We start from the raw sequence: 20,312 nt of genomic DNA on the forward strand, positions 1-20,312 counted from the left end.
GAATAACTATACTTTGTCTTCATTTCTAAAAGATACCTTTTCTGGATATAAGATTTTTTGTTGACAGATTTTTTTTCTTTGAGCACTTTGAAAGTGTTATCCCCTTTTTCTGATCTCCATTGTTTTGGATGATTCTGATAAGAGGTTAGCTATAATCTTTCAGAGTCCCCATTTAAGTAACAATTTGTTTTTCTCTTGCTGATTGGTAAAGTTCCTCTAGTTTTCTCAGCTTGCCTCTCCAGGTGCAGAATCCTGCCTTATGAGCCAAGATAAGCTGAGGGCCATGTGGGCTCCAGTATTTTCAGTGTCTGCACCCAACACTGAGTCTCCATTCCACAAATAAGGACTGGGTGGAATAAGAGAGCCCCTATGTCTCTGCTGCACCCTACTGGAACATAGCTTTTGCCCCAGAGTGCTGGGGGAAGGATGAGAAATCTGACATCTTGCCTCTCCCAGGAAGATACCTTGGCCCTCCAGCTTGGGAGAGGAGGAGCCCTACATTCTTGGTTACCTGCCTCTAGAATGGAATTTTCATTACCGTGGAAGGAAAGAGGGATGGGAAAATGGGTTATAGTTCAAATGCCATAGACTTGCTCTTCTGAGTTTTAGTCGGTTTTCTTAAATAAATGATTCTTCATCATAGTGGCTGTCTTTTTATAATTTTCACCAGTTCCACTGTGGAGTGAGTCCATGAATCCAATGTTTCTATGCCAAATGTTTCAATACCCAAAGTAGAACTTCTATTCACTTTCCTTTAAGCCTTCAACCTTTATTAAATTTGTATTGATAGATAATGATTCATTTCAGATAACCATTATGGACTTAATTGTGTGACACCCCCCATCTCCCACCAAATTCACGTGTTGAAATTCTAACCCCTCATATCCCAGAATGTGACTGTATTTGGAGATGGGGCCTTTGAAGAGGTAATTAAGTTAAAAAATAAGGTCACATGGGTGGGGCCCTAATACAATATGACTGGTGTCCTTATAAGAAGAAGAGACACCAGTGATGTACAGACAGAGGAAAGGCCATGTAAGGACACAGTAGCCTTCTGCAAGGGAAGGAAAGATGACTCAGGAGAAACTAAACTGAACTTGGACTTCCAGACTCCAGAACTGAGAAAATACATTTCTGCTGTTTAAACAACCTCATCTGCAGCATTTTGTTATGGCAGTGCTAAAATACTAATAAAATAACTTTGATAACTTTGCCTTCTTGGATTAATTTTTTTCTCTAAGGAGACTGGGCTAGCATTTTCCTATCCCCTCCCATTACCACCAAAAGAAACCAAAACAAAATAAGGCAAATCCTGGCATTTTTTCCTCAGCCAGCAGTGGAGGTAGTGAGATACATTTCTACTTTCAGGTGGCTATCTGTTTCTTTTTGAGCTAACTCCCAAAAGAACAAAACTCCATTAGTTCTCTTTCTTGTAAATTTGGTGGCGTTATTAAGATTTTGGAGGTTTGTTAACTCACACTCTCCCCCATACACACACCCCATTTCTGTGGGTTGAGAAGCAAGAGTGTGAGCTACTCAAGAGCCTTAGTATCTTTTGATTTTCTTTAATAATCTCTTTTCAACAATAGCAAATAGTGTGAGTCTGTGCCCCTTCCTTCGTAGGAGGGCTCCTGCATAGTTGTAAGTGCTCTTAAGCTTTGGTGTTGTTCATTTTTTTCCAGTTTCAGAAAACTAGATGCTGCCTTCTGGCTTCATTCTGCCATTATTTCATTATTTCCTTCTACCTTCTTGCTTCAGAGGAGCCTCTCAAATTAGAGAAAGGTGGTACAAATTTGGGGTTCTGTCAGTCTGCTTCTTGTAGGCTGTACTTCTTCATTCTGTCCTAAGAGGCTTTGATTTTGTCTGAGGCAAACCCGGAGTGTCCCAAAACTTGCACTTATGTCTGGCATTAGTGTCATAAGATCCCTCTCTTACTGTATAAAGCAACATCAAGAAATGTGTGGCCTTAGGAAAACACACTTCTGATGAGCACCAGTAATAAAGTCTGCCCCTCCATGACTTAAATTTTGTAACTGGAATGAACAGTTCAATAGTGTTATTGGTACTAAATAGCACAATTTTGCCATCTGTGTCAACATTATAGTTTTGGGGATTTCTATATGGTATATTGAAGGATTCTTTCAAGAAGCACACTTACGCTGAAGCCTTCTAATAAAATCTCTTTACTAAACCAATTTGATATTTATAAATACCTGGGGTGGGGAGAAGCTACTGAAATTGCATTACCACTTTTAGAAAGATTTTTACAGGGCTTGTTTAATATTAATGTAGTGTACAATTACCTTTGAGCTCTTGCCAAGAATGTCAGGCTAATATAGGATATGAACGTCCTAGTGTGCCTGAAAATTATTTTAATTTACAAAACCCTACTCAAGCTGCTATTTGTAGATTTAAACTTGAGGGCAGATTCTGCAAAAGGATTAGAACATTTGCAAGACTATGCAAATATGCCTCAAAATGAAGCCCTAGGTTTAAAGCATTTGAGATCACATGGTCCAGAGGGAAATATTATATAATATTCAAAAGGGGAAGATGCTTCAGGAGGCTTCAGATTTTGCTGGAGAGTTCAAAAATGGCTGTAAGAAAAAGCGTCAGGCATGTTGCCTATGTAGTTTATTTACAGACCCATCTCATCCTTGCCTTTTCTCCTGGTCCCTGTATTATTCAATTTCTCTCTCCTACTGTCCCTATCATTTCATTGAGCTGAAAAAAAATCAGCTTTCTTTGTTCCATATTTCCTCCCAGATTAGATCATGCAGACCTTATCTTTCCTCTACAAAAACATATTTTCCTAAACTAAGAGCCACCTATTCTGTGATGAATTATGTATCTTCTCTGGTGTTTTAAATAACATTTATTTTCATTAGCACTATAATGTTATCAACAGATGTTCAAGCTTAATGGAATGTTTTTGTATTAAAATTATACAAAAACATAAATTATTATTAGAGTGAAAGAAGGTAGCTTAACATTAAAATATAAAAAACAAAACAAAAATAAAATAAAATAAAAAACAAAGCTTGAATGCAAAACTGAATTGGAACTGTTGTATCTTGTTCAAGATCATTTGGATTATGCAGACAGTATTTTGCACAAGGCAGCAGAACCTCTGTTTTCTTTGAAGACCTGCCATCTATTGGCTAATTCATGCAATAAGATTTTACCCTAACATTACTTAAGAAACAACCAATGTGGAAAGTCTTTCTATTCATGGAATAGAAAATAGGTAGATTCTTTGCAGAATTGCATAAAATTTCAAAAACAGTCCCTATGATGAATATAAATTTTAGGGATGGTGATGTACAATTATTTTTATTAGAAATACTTTGTTTTCATGGAAGCTTTAGACAAAACCATAGAAAAATTGAATAGGAGCATGATAAATATCACAGTATTATATCTAACCAACAAAAATGTAAGGTCAATGGTGATACGTGTTTTATTATTTCCATTTTACAGAAAAATGTAGATTGAAGAAAAGTTAAGTAACATCCAAAAATCACACACAGATTATCCAGCAAAGCCAGGACTTCAGTCCATGTTTGTCTTGTTCCAAAGTTCACGCTCATGCCAAGCAGAAAAGCAGCTGCTTAAAGACCCTATAATTTCAATGGTAGTCAAAATAGTCAATTTAAAATACATGTAAGTCTAAACTGTATTTTGGAAGGCTGTGGCTTCCCCTTCTATGTCCAGGAAAACTGACAGTTGCCCATTGAACATGTTGTGCACTCACATTTGCTGTCCTGAAGGCCGGACAAAGACACCCCTTCATCTAGAAACTGATGGTGTCAGTTACAGGAAGAACTGAAGAATGAACTCAGTTGTTTCAAAGCCATTTCACTGGTGTTTTACTTAATCCTCATAACCACCAGGTAGTGAGGTAATACTATTCCCATTTCCTACGTGATGAAATGGAGTGTAAAGCTAGGGGCTGGGTCTCAGATATAGTGGTAGAACTGGACTCTAATATCCCACACACTTTCTACCCATTAAATGATTTAATTCTGAACAAGAAGGAGGAACTAGTTGGCAAAATGAAAGTGAGTGGAGCCTTTGGAGAGGGCTTATTAAAGTACATTTGTTGCTGCAAACAAGCAACCCCCAAACTCTGTGGCTCAAAAGCGCAGCCATCTTCTGTACTCGTGATTCTGTGGCTGGGAACTCACCCTGACCCATGAGGTGCTTCCTGGGGCTGGGATGTCCAGAATGTTCTCATCACTGACTCCAGCTCCTCAGCTAAGAGGCTCTGACAGTAGGGCAGTATGCCGTGGGCCGTGGGTCTCTCCGTTGGCTGAGTTCCTTAGTCGCCTCTGTGTGGTCCCAGAGTCTCCTCCTAAGCGTGGGCTCTCATGCCTGGGGGCCATTTCACTGGCCTCACACAAAACCCCCTCCCATGGTCTCGCCAGCAGGCTGGAGAGACTTCTCACGGGGGAGCTCGGGCCTCCCAAGAGTACGAACATAGAAGCTTCCAGAACTTAAGAGTAGGTATAAAACTGCCACAGCATCTTTTCTGCCACATTCATTTGATTACATCAAGTCACAGTTCCAGCCTGGATTACACGGGAACTTGAATACTGGAGGAATGTGGTTGAACTGATTCAGCAGACTGCCGTAGTCCACCTCCTGACCCCTAATGACCATATATATTACGCATGACCTCATAATGCCTTCTATGTCTCATTCTACTATGATGTAGGGCTCATGCCTGAGGTCCAAGTGCTCCTTATCTAAATTAGGTCCATGTGCAGATGGGGCTTCTTGAGAGTGTACCTCTCAACTGAAAACCTGTGAGCTCAAGATTCAAACGCTCCACCCTCCATTCACCCAACACCCACCTGGCGGCAGTGGCATGGAAATGGTCCATCGTCAGAGAAGGGGGAAATAGGAAGCCGCAGTGGTCACTAGTGCATGGCAGCCCAGACCGCTAGTTCCTTTAGCGCCCAGCTTTGCCCTCTGAGAGTTTCTCCATGCCCTGGGCTCCTCTTTCTAAGTCATATTTACTTTCTACGAGAAACGGCCTTTGTTTAGAGCAAAATAGTATTCAAAGCGTGCATGTCAAGACTCCCCACAATTACCTTCATGTTCGGTGACTCACAGTACTTGCAGAGATTGGAAGCTGTTATACTCTGAAAAGGAACAGATTTAAGACCAGCGAAAGGAAAAGTCATGTAGGGTGACGTCCAGGAGAAAGCAGGCACAAACTTCCAAGTGTTCTCTTTTAGTGGACTCCACAATGAATTTGATTCTCCCAGCAATAATGTGTGAGTAAACATGAGTAAAATGTTGGCAACCGGGAAAGCTTGCCTGAGCCTTGGCATGCAGGGTTCTTCTCAGGGTCCGTCTGTAAGCACACAGAGCAAAAGCAGGTGCTCACCACCAATCACGTTGTTCTCATCAACTCTCACTGGACTGGCGCAACCTGACCCAAGGCCTCAGACATGCAGAACCACTCCCGCGAGGCCGAGTATTCCAGGGGCTCACAACTCATTGCCCGGGAACCAGTCGAGGGCCAGTTCTGAGGTGGGACCTTTCTTGGGGCCAAGCAGACTTCAGTGTCCCATGCTGAGTTCACCCTTTTCTTCACCCCCAGGCCTTTCCCTAGCCCTCTTTTGGCTATTGTAATGGACAGGAATGATTCGGTTGTTTCTGGGTTCCAAGTCAGTTGGGGGCAAAGCCAGTTATACTGCCTTAGCTCAGGCTTTTACTGAGAGTGGTTTCAATGCTATACATGGTGGGGCTCATTTCCCTTCTATAGGAAGGACATGGGTGTTATTTAGAGTAATTTGCGCCCTTGCTAACTGTGATACAGGGTATGGCTTATTTTGATCTTTTCTTGGATTAAGGCTGTCATAGTACATTGAGATAAATTAGAAGCGCCCTCATGGGATTTCTGTAGGTTTGGAGGTCCATAAATTTCCCATAGGTATGCCCATTGGAACAGGGATGAAGGGCCATTGTTTTATGGCTATTTCAGCCTCCATCTGTATTAAAATAGTCAAGAAAATGTTTTGGGTCAGGAATAAGCCTTTCCCAATGCTAAGTCCTGCTTTATCTAGCATCATTTGTTGAGTTTTCCTGACCCTCTTTCCTAAAGCCTCATTATCTTTCCAGGCTGATTCCCATTAGTTGCCTTCTTCCTAGAAGAGAATACCATCTAATCTTCTTATTCCAGCTAATGAATCTATTTCCTCTGAATGCTGCTCCTCATTAAAAGAAAATTCAATTTGTCCTAGGACACCTAGACCCAGCACTAATCTCCCTTTAAAGCCCTTTTCTTTCTTGTAGGCCAATTTTGTTTAATTCACCATGCATGTTGATGCCATAGTGTAATGTCCTTGGTGCAGTTAGGTACTTGTTCTGTACCCAAAGTGCTAGGTCCCCCATAGTAGGGTCAGGTGAGTAGTAGTTACACCTAGATGTGATTTAGTCTGGTATGCCATGAGGCCACCCACAGCCTTCCTTGTCTTAAAGTGGGGCCATTCCTCAGGGAATTTTGGCCCCACAATGTGATGCCTACTATTTAAACTCCATCATCCTTTTCTGATCTGTTTGATAGCTTCCCATCCACAAGACTGGTATATATTTGTGCACAGCATACTATAGCATGTCAGGCGTGCAGCTGTTATGCTTTATCCATTATAACCAGGGTTATACTGTGGTTGTATGGAATTCATTCTCAAATGATGTCTTTTATAATAGATGTACCCAACAAGTAGGAGTCAAAAAGTATTAACATGTTACTGGAGCCCCATTCATCATTAAAAATTAGTGTAGTTCATCATCATATTGTGTGGATGAAATGTCTCCCAGAGAGATGTTACTCAGGTTTGCAGGCTTCTATTCCACCTTATCAAGTTCAAAAACAGGTATGGACTTGGCAACATATGGCTTCACCCTTTCAGGCATCTAGTATAATTGAACTAAAAAATAATATCATCCCTTGCTCTAAGCCTTTCTTGAGGCAGCAAAGTAATATGGGATTTTCCTTGTTTCATATCTCATTTATGCATTCCTTTATCCTTAGCTACTTTTTCTCCTTTTCTTCATTTGTCATTGATTTTTACCCAAGCTTTTCCATCTTTGGAAGGAACATTAGGTTCTACCACTGTGCTGGTCCAAATTACCAGCCACAGTACTTGTCTAGCAAGTGCTCCCCCTTAGCCCATTCCCACTAATATGAAGTAAGTTTACAGAAGTATAGAACTAGTGGATTACCTTGATCATTAGGTAATATAGCTGCATTCACTGTCAACCTTATTCTGATAGATGGGGTGAAGGCACAGTCTTCCAAATATTAAAAGGTAAGAAGTTCTGTCCTAGGGATCATCACTGCTTCCAGCCCCACAGTTGTAACTCTGGTGTTCCAGGAACAGTTGAGGTGGTATGGGGATGTGTAGTTGTGCACACATCCTCTCCCACGCTCTCCTCCCCAGATCTTCCAGAAAAGTATCAACCTAAATATGCTTCTCCATTCTGAAGCATTTGAAACCAAACTGTCCCTAAGTTAGTCCTCTCACAATCCACATTTGTCAAAGTTCTCCAGAAAGCTGATAGCAGCAGTTTCTTGGTTTTTGCCTCCCTTCACCACCTAGACTGCCTTCCTGGTGATCAGAGGCCCTAGAGGTGCTGTCTGCTGTGCCAGCATAAATTTTCCCTCCACTAGTGGTCCTGAGACTGGAAAATGTAGCTCAAACCAGTTAAAATCTGAACATGACAGTCCTACGATCAGCCACACATACCCTTTTACTTGCATGTTGGATACTGTACATAAAAACAGCTAAGAGATTGTATGCTTAGTCTCAGTATTTTGCACTTCCTTATGTATCTAGTGAGCCAATTCCTCAGCAGCTGGAATTCAGCATTTTCTACTGAATACTTTTACCTCCCACAGATGATTGCAGTGCAGCGGCTGTCTGATTCTATAGGTGACTTGATAGATATCAGGCATCAGAGGTTTGTCACCACCCATCCTGTCTTCCTGCCTTTGCCCTAACAGTGCTCTCACCAGGTGTCTGGGTAATCCTGGTAAATCCCACTTCCAATGCCCACTCTATCAAAGGTTTCCAAGATCACCCTCAGGCTCAATGCTTCTTTGGAGGTACTCACAAAACTCAGGAGTTGTGGTTTATAAAAGTAAAATGGTGCAAATTAAAGTCAGTAAAGGGGCCAATGTCCAAGAGAGACCAGAAACAAGTTTGCAGGTGTCCTCCCTCAGGAGTCATATGGACAGACTTAATTCTCCCAGCAATGATGTATAACAACATATATGAAGTATCGACTACCAGTGAAGCTTACCTGAGCCTTAGCATCCACTGTTTTCATTGGGATCAGTCATGTAGACACATAGTTTCTGCATGATTTACTTCATTATTACTACATGATTACTCCATGACTAAGAGCAAAAATTAGCATTCACTGTAAACCATATTATTATCATAAACTAACTAATCAAACTAGTATTGCATGCCCCAAGGCACTGGGTATACAAAACCACTCTTATCAAACAGATTATTATAGAAGCTCAGAGTTCATCTCTCAGGAACTAGCCAAGGTGCAGTTTTGAGGGCAGACCTTTCTTGGGATATGACGGGTTTGAGAAACTCAGACCTAGTTATATTAACCATTTCCACAGTTTGTTTTCTTCCATAAGAAGCTGAAGGCCTAGAAGTCTCTTTTCAGTTTGAATTGCCTCTAAACATTTTGGTCCAATATAGTCCTTTAAAAAATGAATATCCTATGAATCCGGTTATAAATCTACTCCATTAGATCAAAACCACACCAATAAGTCTGTTCAAGACAGATCTCCCTACTTTGAGCTGAAAGTCAGTGTGGTGTGGGATAAATTAAAATTCTTAGAAGACTTACTCTCTATCTGAGGGACTCTATGAGGTACACTCTTAAGCTACTTAGGAGATGAAGCTTTTTTGTATACCTGAGAGAGTCCATGAGGTTTTGTCTTAACTCTCTGAAATCTTGATACAGGGTCTCACATGGTTTTTTCCCTGGGGCTGTCCTTTACTGATAGCACTCTGAATGGTCTTTGCTGTGTGAAAGTTTATAATGCTGAGATGGGAAACAGTTTTATTTTGGAACCCAGAAAATCCTGGTCTCTTTATATTTCTCCTAGATTCCACATGAAAATAAAATGTCTTTTTCTTTAGCTCATTTTATTTTTCCCACATTTTATTGTAAGCAGCTTAAAGAAACCAGTTGCATTTTCAACATCCTGCCATGAAAATCACCTTAGTCACACCTATAATTTTATTAGGAATCCTTTTTGGTTGTCTATCTGACAGTTACCTAAATCAGCTCCCCATTTCCTCACTGATCTTCCAGCGTTGCCTGTCTTGTGAGGCATCTTCAGGCCTGTCTCACCGCCTGGCCTCGAAGCCATTACAGCAGTGTGGCATGGCTGAGATTTTGCCGCTCCATCTATCAGTTTCTGATGAAGATGTGTTAAAGTCTCCTACCATCTCGATGGGTTTGGTGAGTTTCTTTAAGATTCCATTATATCTATCTATCTCACAAGGCCATTTAATACATACAAGTTCATGATTTCACATATCTACTAGCATAATTGTTCCTTTTTATTATTCTATGCCAGCTCACATCAGCTATCCTCATGCTTCATCCTCAAAGTCTCTTGTTTGCCATTAAGGTCTCTATACTATCTTTGGTTTGTCTGGTATATCTTTTTTGAATTCTTAATTTTCAACATTTCTGCTTCTATGCTTTATGTCTGCCTTATATAAGCATTGTATTGCTGGACTGGAAAAAACTCTTTCCATTAGTAATGACTTCTGATCGATGTGGACATATTTCTAGGTTTTATTCTGTGTTCTGTGTGCCATCTCTGAGGATATGTCATTTAATCTGAGACCTTAAGTATGAAAAGCTTTCAGGCTTGGGATGGGTCTTTTGTAGGCAAAGAGAAGAACAAATGCAAAATTGACATGCTTGAGGATGAAAGAGTAGATCACTGTGGCTGAAGTGTGGTAAGAGTCTTCTGGGGTGGAATAGGGTGGGAGCCAGGTGGAGGAGGGTCTTGCAGCCATGATTTTGGGAGAGCCCTGTGTCCCTGGGAAGGGAGCTCTCTGTCAGGGGAATGCTCCTGACTTCTTTCCATCCCAAGGGAACCAGTGGGTTTGCTGAATGGTGAGACTGGGAGAAGCAGCAAAGCATGCCCTTTCTGGGCTTTGTCTTTATGGGAGACCTGTGTCACAGCTATGCTCTGCCATGTGATGACCTCTGCTTGCACTCATCACAGAGCCTGTGATCATCCAGGGGCCAACCCTGTCCAATCCAAATCTGCAGTGTCAGGGGTCCCACATGGCCCACACCCAGAGCTGCATTCTCCGAACAGCATCATCAGAAGTACAGATCATGCTTTGCTCACTATGTGCCTGTCTCCTGTGTCAAAAAAGGGGATTTTGCTTAGTCAGCCCATAAAAAGCCAGCATTAATAACATTGCAGGTTTTTTTCAGACTGCAATGAGAAGATTTTGAGGGATTTCAAGTAGGGTTTAGGGGTGAAATAATCTAATGTATGTCTTATAAAGATCATTTTGGCTACTGTGAGCAGAATGGAATGTAAAGATCAAAAATAGAGGAAAAGTGGGTTAACGTGAGATCTGTACAGATTGTATGTGGGGAATATATTATAGGGAGGAGTTTGTGGTATCCATTGGTTTTTAGGTTTAGTAATTTGAGTGGCAGGTGGTACCAGGTACTAAGGTAGAAAAATTTGGGAGGATAGTGTCTTTAGGGGCTTATATATAGAAGATGTGCTTGGCATTTGTTGAGTTTGAAATGCCCATTAGACAGTCAAGTATAGATATCCAGTATGCAATTAAATTTGATGCTGAAAATTCACAAGGATACATCAGGACTAGAAGCATGAGTTTGGGAGTCATCAGCAAAAGATGGTATTTAATGCCTTTGAATTCAGAATAAAATTAAACAGGTGTTTGATAACTAATTATATGGTGAGTAAATGTGATGCCATCTCAATAGATAAGGAAGAGAGTGAGTGGGAGCTCAGTTATCACAATTACAAACAGCAAAAATAGTGATTTTATAAACTTACACACTCTCCTCACAGTTGAGGTGATTGGGAAGGTTTTATGGCATAAAGCTGGAAAAACAATGTGGAATGTTATGTTTAATGAAGAGGATGAACCATAATCTCTGATTTTAAAATTACAAATTTCATACTTTATAATTTATCACTGGTGTATAATTTTATGAATGTTATTCATTTCATAAAGAAAATGTCAGAAGGCAGAAAAATGCATATATCAATGCTTAAACCAGAAAAAAATTCATTTGATGTTGTTTAACTAAAAGAATAGTTCAAGTGTATTGGAAGAAAAAACTCTAAAATCTAAGGGAGCCAAAGCATATGTAAAATTCTACAGAAAAATATGTAATTTTCTATTATTATAAGACCATTTGGATTCACTTGTGAGAATGAATAAAGGAAAATGTCCTAAAGTCTTTGCCATTATGAAATTGAATTTTTTCAACTGTAAAAAATTAGCAGCTTGAAAATAACATAAGAAGATGAAACATTTTTTTCTTTAATGATACAAAGTGGACTAAAACCATCACAATCACTGCCAGGAAAATATCTACAAACAGATTGTCCTCCTATTATTAGATTGGTGTTAATAATTATCCAGGCGCCAAATGGCAGTTTGGAGAATTGCTTGAAAGAAGACTTTCAGACCAATTCTTCCATTTGAGACATTCTGGGACCAAGAAATGTGTGGAATTGAATTAAACACTGGCAAAGCAACTTGTTTTCTTTTCTCTGTTACAAATAAGTTTGTGTAACATTTTGGTTGAATCTCATAGTTGGAGTGGAGGGGAGAAAGGGAAGTCACATTTACCGAGGCCAGTGGTACTGGGGAGCCTTGTCAGTCCATAAGGATTCAGGGCACATTAGGAGGCTGTTTGTGCCCTCAAGGGATTCACGTGTCTACTTACCTCACAGCCATTTCCCAGATGTAAAACAGGGCTGAGTAACAGGGATCAAGAGCATGAAGGAAGGTTGCCCATATCTCCCCTGATGAGTGGTGCCTGGGTTTCCACCCAGCCTGTATCCCAAGTATCAGGAGTGGCAGAAACTGAAGGTTTGAGATAAGCTTTATGTGTGGAAGACAGCAACAAGGTGTTTGGTGTTCATTGATTCATTCATTAACAAATACAATGTACTGCTGATGTAACCATACTAGGCATATGGAGGAAACAGAAATATAATAGAACAGATGTGTCATTTTTCATATGAGTTTACGATCTAATAGGAGAGAGTAATTACAAAGGTAAAATGCAGTATGGAAAACACTGAGACAAGAAATTCCGTGGATGTCTACACTTCACTCCTGAACTATTTACTCCGATAACTGCTACAGCAGAACTCCTGGGCCCTCTCATCTTTTGGTTAATATGAGTGTTGGTTATCAAGGGCTTAAAGCCAACCTTGACCAAATCAGAAAGTCAGTAAATGCCTACTTGGTGGATAATTTGGGGGTGTAGATGATGCCTGTTATTCTAGTTCACTTAACCATATTTCCCCAGTTTTGTCAGGGGATGGAGCAATTGCTGAAACTAAACTTAGTAACTGATTTTCTTATTTGCATGTTTGTTGAAGAAGAGAAGACATGAAACTAAGTTTTAAGCTATCTGTAGATTTCAGTTATTCACACCTTTAGTTGGCTTCTCTTTTTGTATCTGAAGAGGTGTATCTGTCTTTCCAATAATTTGTCTCAATATTATTATGGAGTAGGTGTGTGAACAGTCCTGATATCTTGTAACAAATGCAATCAACTTGAAGATTTGAAAACTTAATCTTGGAAGATATAAAATTATAAGTTTGTGGCAGTAAAAATTAAAAGTCCATGTTAAAAAAAGAAGTATTAATGTATTTCAACAGTAATTTCAATAACCAGAGATAACCACTGGTAATATTTTGTTATATTTTTACATTGTTTTAAAGCTTACAATTTTTTCCTATGAGTATACCAGGAAACTTTTTTCTACATTAATGCTTATAATTCGAAATTACCTTCTAATGGTTATGGCATTCTGATGTACAAATGTGCCATATGACTAAACTATCCTCTTGTTTGGCAATGAAGATATTTTTTCATTTTCCTTATAAACAACACTACAATTACTGTCTTTGCATGCATCTTTATTTTAGTAGGTCTCATTTTTAGATATAATATTGCTGTAGCCAAGATACTAACATTTTTAAGGCTTTTGATGCATCTTGCCAAATTTTCCTTCAGAAATGTACCAATTTGTGCTTCTAACAGCAAGTAGTGTAATAGAAGGCTTATTTCCAAAAACCCTTATCAAGACTAGTTTAACTCTTTTTTATCTTTACCGATATAATGGAAAAGTGCAATTCATTGCTTTTAATTTAAAGTATTTTTAATACTAAAACATTAACATTTTAAGAAACAATCTTTGGATCATTTTTAGTTTTATGCAGATAAGCACAACACAGGGAAAATTCAGCATACACTCTAAGTCCTGAGAAATCATGGGTTTAATTAATGATTTGAAGGTAAAAGTTTTTTGGTTTCATACCAGATATGAGGTGAGCAACACTAAGGATTAGGCTCACCAAGGCTGACGAAAGGCAAGCGATGGGGACCGTCAGCCCTGGTCATTATCAATGCTGGGATTGTTTAATGAGGAATTTTTGAGTCTCCTGGGGAAGGAGAAGGAAAGCGAGTGGAGTGGAGGCAGAAACACTGGGACAAAAATCCAGTAGGAATTATTAGAGGAGACTCATTGTAATGTTATCATAATGATGCTCGGAAGTTAAAAGAGTGAACTGGAATCTATTCATAACTCTAACCATTGCATGTCTGCCTCCTTCATTGGTTGCAACCATGAGATGAGCTAGGGAAGGACTCACTGATAACTTGCTTTTTTGCTTATTTTAAAAATGCTCTAGTATAAGCATCTTCACCTTGCCATTAATACACACAATACACCTGAGATAAGGTGGTTGTCCCTTCTGAGATAGGAAAACAGAAAAGCTGGCCAATGAGGGTGAAAACAGTATGTTTCATCAGAGGTACAAAGAGAATGAATAGTGGAGTTAACTGATCACCTGCTATACCCATCCCAACAGCATACAGCATGCATACGCAGTTTAGTCCAGGGTGACAGGCTGGGCCCTCTTCCCAATTTTGAGTCAGCCTCCATCCTAGAGGGGAAAAAAACCTTCCTTTTGGAGAGACTTCTTACTGCCAAACAACTAGCAAATAACATCCACAAAGAAGCAATTATGGCTTCACAGATATGCATGTGGGAAACCACAAGAACAATCTGGCCAAGAGGAAACATACCTTCTCTTATCTCTTCAGATTCCCCTTCATTGTTTCAAACCACCAATAACAACAATGGTAAAATGTGTATTATAGGTGTTTCTAGAGATCCTTCATAGGCATGCTTGTTTTCCTTTTTTCTTGGGGAACAACCATTACCATAATCTATTGTTCTTAAATTAGTCACATAAAGATTTTTTAACACCTTACTCTGAAATATGTGCCTTTTGCAAAAGTGACATTTGTAAATTCTGTGGCCTTTTAAATGTCGCTATTAGATCAGAGAGAAGGATTTGCTTATTGGGCACCAGTCATCTACAGAATGGTTAGTTGTATAAGGGCTCACCCTTTCTGTCCCAGGAGAGGTAGTATGGGGGCATTCAGAGCACATAACCAGCCACATGGCTATATGTTAAAGTCTCTGTATGTGCTGTTTAAAGGAGGGTGGAGCTCAGAGCCAGTTTGGATTTAAAAAGAAAACAAACAGGAAATCTCTCTAGCAGATGGCTTAAATGATTGCAGCAGAAGGCTGAAACTAATGTAAATAATATCTAACTATTTAACAGTATTTGCATTAGAAAATAAACGGATAATAGAAAACCCTGTCACAAAATGTTCATCTCTGTTTGTTTTCAAAGAATCAATATTTAGCTTAGTTGAGAAAACCAAGACACCATTAACTTTGACTAACACCAAAGGCATCTAGCCACAGCACTTTAAAAACCAAACTTGTGGTAGTTGAATCAAAATACTTTTTAATATTTAATCTTACTTTTTCTTACCCTGAATAATCTCCAAAACCAAATCACTTACTTAGGTAAAAAATCAGAAGAAATTAGCATTTGTTAAACTTTATCCAATCTGACATTAGGAAACATACACCTTTTAGGAATTTCAATACAAACTGCAATTTTTTCCTATTGTGAGCTTGATATTCTACTATTATGTGTCATTACTAGAATGACTTCCCTCAGGTCATCTCAGAGAAGTGGCTGAAAATTTAGGATGAAAATGTTGATTTGATCTGTTCCTGCATACACACACTTTCATGTGGTTCAGCCCCAAATAGAAAATAAAATTCACATAGAATTATTATATTAAAATGAGTTCAATTAGTGTCAGGAAAAATTCCTTGACGGGCATAATTTCCTTTCATTTGTTCCAGTGTTTTTTTAAAATTTTTTATTAAGGTATGATTGATATACACTCTTATAAAGGTTTCACATGAAAAAACAATGTGGTTACTACATTTACCCATATTATCAAGTCCCCACCCATACTCCAATGCAGTCACTGTCCATCAGTGCAGCAAGTTGCCAGAGATCCACTATGTCCCTTCTCTGTGCTACACTGTTCTCCCTGTGATCCCCCAGACCATGTGGACTAAACATAAAACTGCTCAATCCCCTTCTCCCTCCCTTCCCACCCATCCTCCCACACTCCTCCCTTTGGTAACCACTAGGTCATTCTTGGAGTCTCTGAGTCTGCTACTATTTTGTTCCTTCAGTTTTGCTTCATTGTTAAACTCCACAAATGAGGGAAATCATTTGGCATTTGTCTTTCTCTGCCTGGCTTATTTCATGGAGCATAATGTCCTCCAGCTCCATCCATGTTGTTGCAAATGGTAGGATTTGTTTCTTTCTTATAGCTGAATAGTATTCCATTGTGTATATGTACCACATCTTCTTTATCCATTCATCTACTGGTGGACACTTAGGTTGCTTCCATATCTTGGCTATTGTAAAAAGTGCTGTGATAAACATTGGGGTGCATATGTCTTTTTGAAACTGAGAAGTTGTATTCTTTGGGTAAATTCCAAGAAGTGGGATTCCCAAGGTCAAATGGTATTTCTATTTTTAGTTTTTTGAGGAACCTCCATATTGCTTTCCACAATGGTTAAACTAATTTATATTCTCAACAGCAGTGTAGGAGGGTTCCCCTTTCTCCTCGTCCTTGCCCACATTTATTGTTCTTAGTCTTTTCAATGCTGGCCATCCATACTGCTGTGAGGTGATATCTCACTGTGGTTTTAACTTGCATTTCCCTGATAAGTGATGTGGAGCATCTTTTCATGTGTCTGTTGGCCATCTGAATTTCATCTTTGGAGAACTGTCTCTTCAGATCCTCTGCCCATTTGTTAATCGGGTTATTTGCTTTGTGGGTGTTGAGGCGTTTAAGTTCTTTATATATTTTGGATGTTAACCCCTTGTCGGATATGTTATTTACAAATATATACTCCTATACTGTAGGATGCCTTTTTGTTCAGGTGATGGTGTCCTTTGCTGTACAGAAACTTTTTAGTTTGATGTAGTCCCATGAGTTCATTTTTGCTTTTGTTTCCCTTGCTCGAGGAGATGCGTTCAGGAAGAAGTTGTTCATGCTTATATTCAGGAGATATTTGCCTATTCTGTCTTCTAAAAGTTTTATGGTTTCATGACTTACATTCAAGTCTTTAATCCATTTCAAGTTTACTTCTGTGTATGGCATTAAACGATAATCCAGTTTCATTCTCTTGCATGTAGCTGTCCAGTTTTGCCAACACCAGCTGTTGAAGAGACTGTCATTACCCCATTGTATGTCTATGGCTCCTTTATCATATATTAATTGACCATGTATGGTTGGGCTTATATCAGGGCTCTCTAGTCTGTTCCATTGGTCTATGGTTCTGTTCTTGTGCCAGTACCAAATTGTCTTGATTACTGAGGCTTTGTAGTAGAGCTTGAAGTTGGGGAGAATAATTCCCCCAGCTTTATTCTTCCTTCTCAGGATTGCTTTGGCTATTCGGGGTTTTTTGTGGTTCCATATGAATTTTAGAACTCTTTGCTCTAGTTCGTTGAAGAATGCTAGTGGGAATTTGATAGGAATTGCATTGAATCTGTAGATTGCTTTAGGCAGGATGGGTATTTTGACAATATTAATTCTTTCTATCCATGAACACATGATGTGTTTCCACTTATTAGTATCTTTTTTAATTTCTCTCATGAGTGTCTTGTAGTTTTCAGAGTATAGTTCTTTCACTTCCTTGGTTAGGTTTATTCCTAGGTATTTTATTCTTTTTGATGCAATTGTGAATGGAATTGTTTTCCTGGTTTCTCTCTCTGCTAGTTCATTGTTAGTCTATATCCCATAACTAAATTCAGATATTAGGTCTAGTAGTTTTGGAGTAGATTCTTTAGGATTTTTTATGTACAATATCATGTCATCTGCAAACAGGAACAGCTTAACTTCTTCCTTGCCAATCTGGATGCCTTTTATTTCTTTGTGTTGTCTGATTGCCATGGCTAGTACCTCCAGTACTATGTTGAATACAAGTGGGGTGAATGGGCATCCTTGTCTTGTTTCCAATCTTAAAGGAAAAGCTTTCGGCTTTTCACTGTTAAGTATGATGTTATTTCATGGAGCATAATGTCCTCCAGCTCCATCCATGTTGTTGCAAATGGTAGGATTTGTTTCTTTCTTATAGCTGAATAGTATTCCTGGTTTCTCATATATGGGCTTTATTATGTGGGTTTGTCATATATGGGCTTTATTATGTTGAGGTACTTGCCCTCTATACCCTTTTTGTTGAGAGTTTTTGTCATGAATGGATGTTGAATTTTGTCAAATGCCTTTTCAGCATCTATGGAGATGATTATGTGGTTTTTGTCCTTCTTTTTCTTGATGTGATGGATGATGTTGATAGATTTTCGAATGTTGTAACATCCTTGCATCCCTGTAATAAATCCTACTTGATAATGATGGATGATCTTTTTGATGTATTTTTGAATTCTGTTTTCTAATATTTTGTTGGGTATTTTTGCGTCTATGTTCATCAGGGATATTGGTCTTTAATTTTCTTTTTTTGTGGTGTCTTTACCTGGTTTTGGTAATAGAGTGATGCTGGCCTCATAGAATGAGTTTGAAAGTATTCCCTCTTCTTCTACTCTTTGGAAAACTTTAAGGAGGATGGGTATTATGTCTTCACTAAATGTTTGATAAAATTCAGCGGTGAAGCCATCTGATCCAGGAATTTTGTTCTTAGGTATTTTTTTTGATGACCAGTTCAATCTTGTTGCTAGTAATTTGTCTGTTCAGATTTTCTGTTTCTTCCTTGGTCAGTCTTGGAAGGTTGTATTTTTCTAGAAAGTTGTCCATTTCTTCTAGGTTATCCAGTCTGTTAGCATATAATTTTTCATAGTATTCTCTAATAGTTCTTTGTATTTCTGTGGTGTCCGTAGTGATTTTTCCTTTCTCATTTCTGATTCTGTTTATGTGTGTAGACTCTCTTTTTTTCTTGATAAGTCTGGCTAGGGGTTTATCTATTTTGTTTATTTTCTTGAAGAACCAGCTCTTGCTTTCATTGATTCTTTCTATTATTTTATTCTTCTTGATTTTATTTATTTCTGCTCTAATCTTTATTATGTCCCTCCTTCTACTGACTTGGGGTCTCATTTGTTCTTCTTTTCCTAGTTTCATTAATTGTGAGTTTAGACTGCTCATATGGGATTGTTCTTCTTTCCTGAGGTAGGCCTTTATTGCAATATACTTTCCTCTCAGCACAGCTTTTGCTGAGTCCCACAGATTTTGTGGTGTTGAATTGTTGTTGTCATTTGTCTCCATATATTGCTTGATTTCTATTTTTATTTGGGCATCGATCCATTTGTTATTTAGGAGGATGTTGTGAAGCCTCCATGTGTTTGTGGGATTTTTCATTTTCTTTCCATAATTTATTTCTAGTTTCATACCTTTGTGGTCTGAGAAACTGGTTGGTACAATTTCTATCTTTTTTAATTTACTGAGGCTCTTTTTGTGGCCTAGTATATGACCTATTCTTGAAAATGTTCCATGTGCCCTTGAGAAGAATGTGAATTCTGCTGTTTTTGGGTGTAGAGTTCTATAGGTGTCTGTTAGGTCCATCTGTTCTAATGTGTTGTTCAGTGCCTCTGTGTCCTTACTTATTTTCTGTCTGGTTGATTTGTCCTTCAGAGTGAGTGGAGTGTTGAAATCTCCTAGAGTGAATGCATTGCATTCTATTTCCCCTTTTAATTCAGTTAGTATTGGTTTCACAAGTTAGTATTTGTTTCACATATGTAGGTGCTCCTGTGTTGGGAACATAGATATTTATAATGGTTATATCTTCATGTTGGATTGACCCCTTTATGATTATGTAATGTCCTTCTTTGTCTCTTGCAACTTTCTTTGTTTTGAAGTCTATTTTGTCTGATAGAAGTACTGCAACTCTGGTTTTTTTCTCACTATTAGTTGCATGAAATATCTTTTTCCATCCCTTCACTTTTAGTCTGTGTATGTCTTTGGGTTTAAAGTGAGTCTCTTGCAGGCAGCATACTGGGTTTCATTTTTTTATCTATTCAGTGACTTTATGTATTTTGATTGGTACATTCAGTCCATTTACATTTAGGGTGATTATAAATAGGTATATACTTATTGCCATTGCAGACTTTAGATTCATGGTTACCAAAGGCTCAAGGTTAACTTCCTTACTAAGATTCGAACTTAATTCACTTAATATGCTATTACAAGCGAATCTAAAGGTTCTTTTCTTTTTTCTCCTCCTCCATTCTTTATATATTAGCTGGGAAATCATGAAAGCTCCCAACCTGCTGGGCAGAGTTCCCCTGGACTCTGTATCTATTCAGTATCATATTCTGTACTCTTTGTCTATCCCTTGACTGACTTTGGGGATAGTTAATTTACTTTTGCATTTGCTTAGTAATTAGCTGTTCTACATTCTTTACTGTGGTTTTATTACCTCTGGTGACAGCTATTAAACCTTAGGGACACTTCCATCTATAGCAGTCCCTCCAAAATACACTGTAGAGATGGTTTGTGGGAGGTAAATTCTCTCAGCTTTTGCTCATCTGAAAATTTTTTAATCCCTCCTTCAAATTTAAATGACAATCTTGCCAGATAAAGTAATCTTGGTTCCAGGCCCTTCTGCTTCATTGC

General features: G+C 38.7%; 1 long non-coding RNA gene across 1 annotated transcript in view; it reads left to right on the plus strand.

Moving 5' to 3' along the window:
• Nucleotides 1-4,743: 4,743 nt before the first annotated feature.
• LOC140845237 (uncharacterized) overlaps nucleotides 4,744-20,312 on the plus strand; it is a 31,235-nt gene continuing 15,666 nt past the window's right edge. Inside the window, exons 1-2 of the long non-coding RNA XR_012124026.1 lie at nucleotides 4,744-5,282; nucleotides 9,358-9,507. This is a non-coding gene — a long non-coding RNA (uncharacterized lncRNA). The remainder of the gene's footprint in view (nucleotides 5,283-9,357; nucleotides 9,508-20,312) is intronic.

The sequence above is a fragment of the Manis javanica genome, chromosome 2 (assembly GCF_040802235.1).
Source record: "Manis javanica isolate MJ-LG chromosome 2, MJ_LKY, whole genome shotgun sequence".
NCBI lineage: Eukaryota > Metazoa > Chordata > Mammalia > Pholidota > Manidae > Manis > Manis javanica.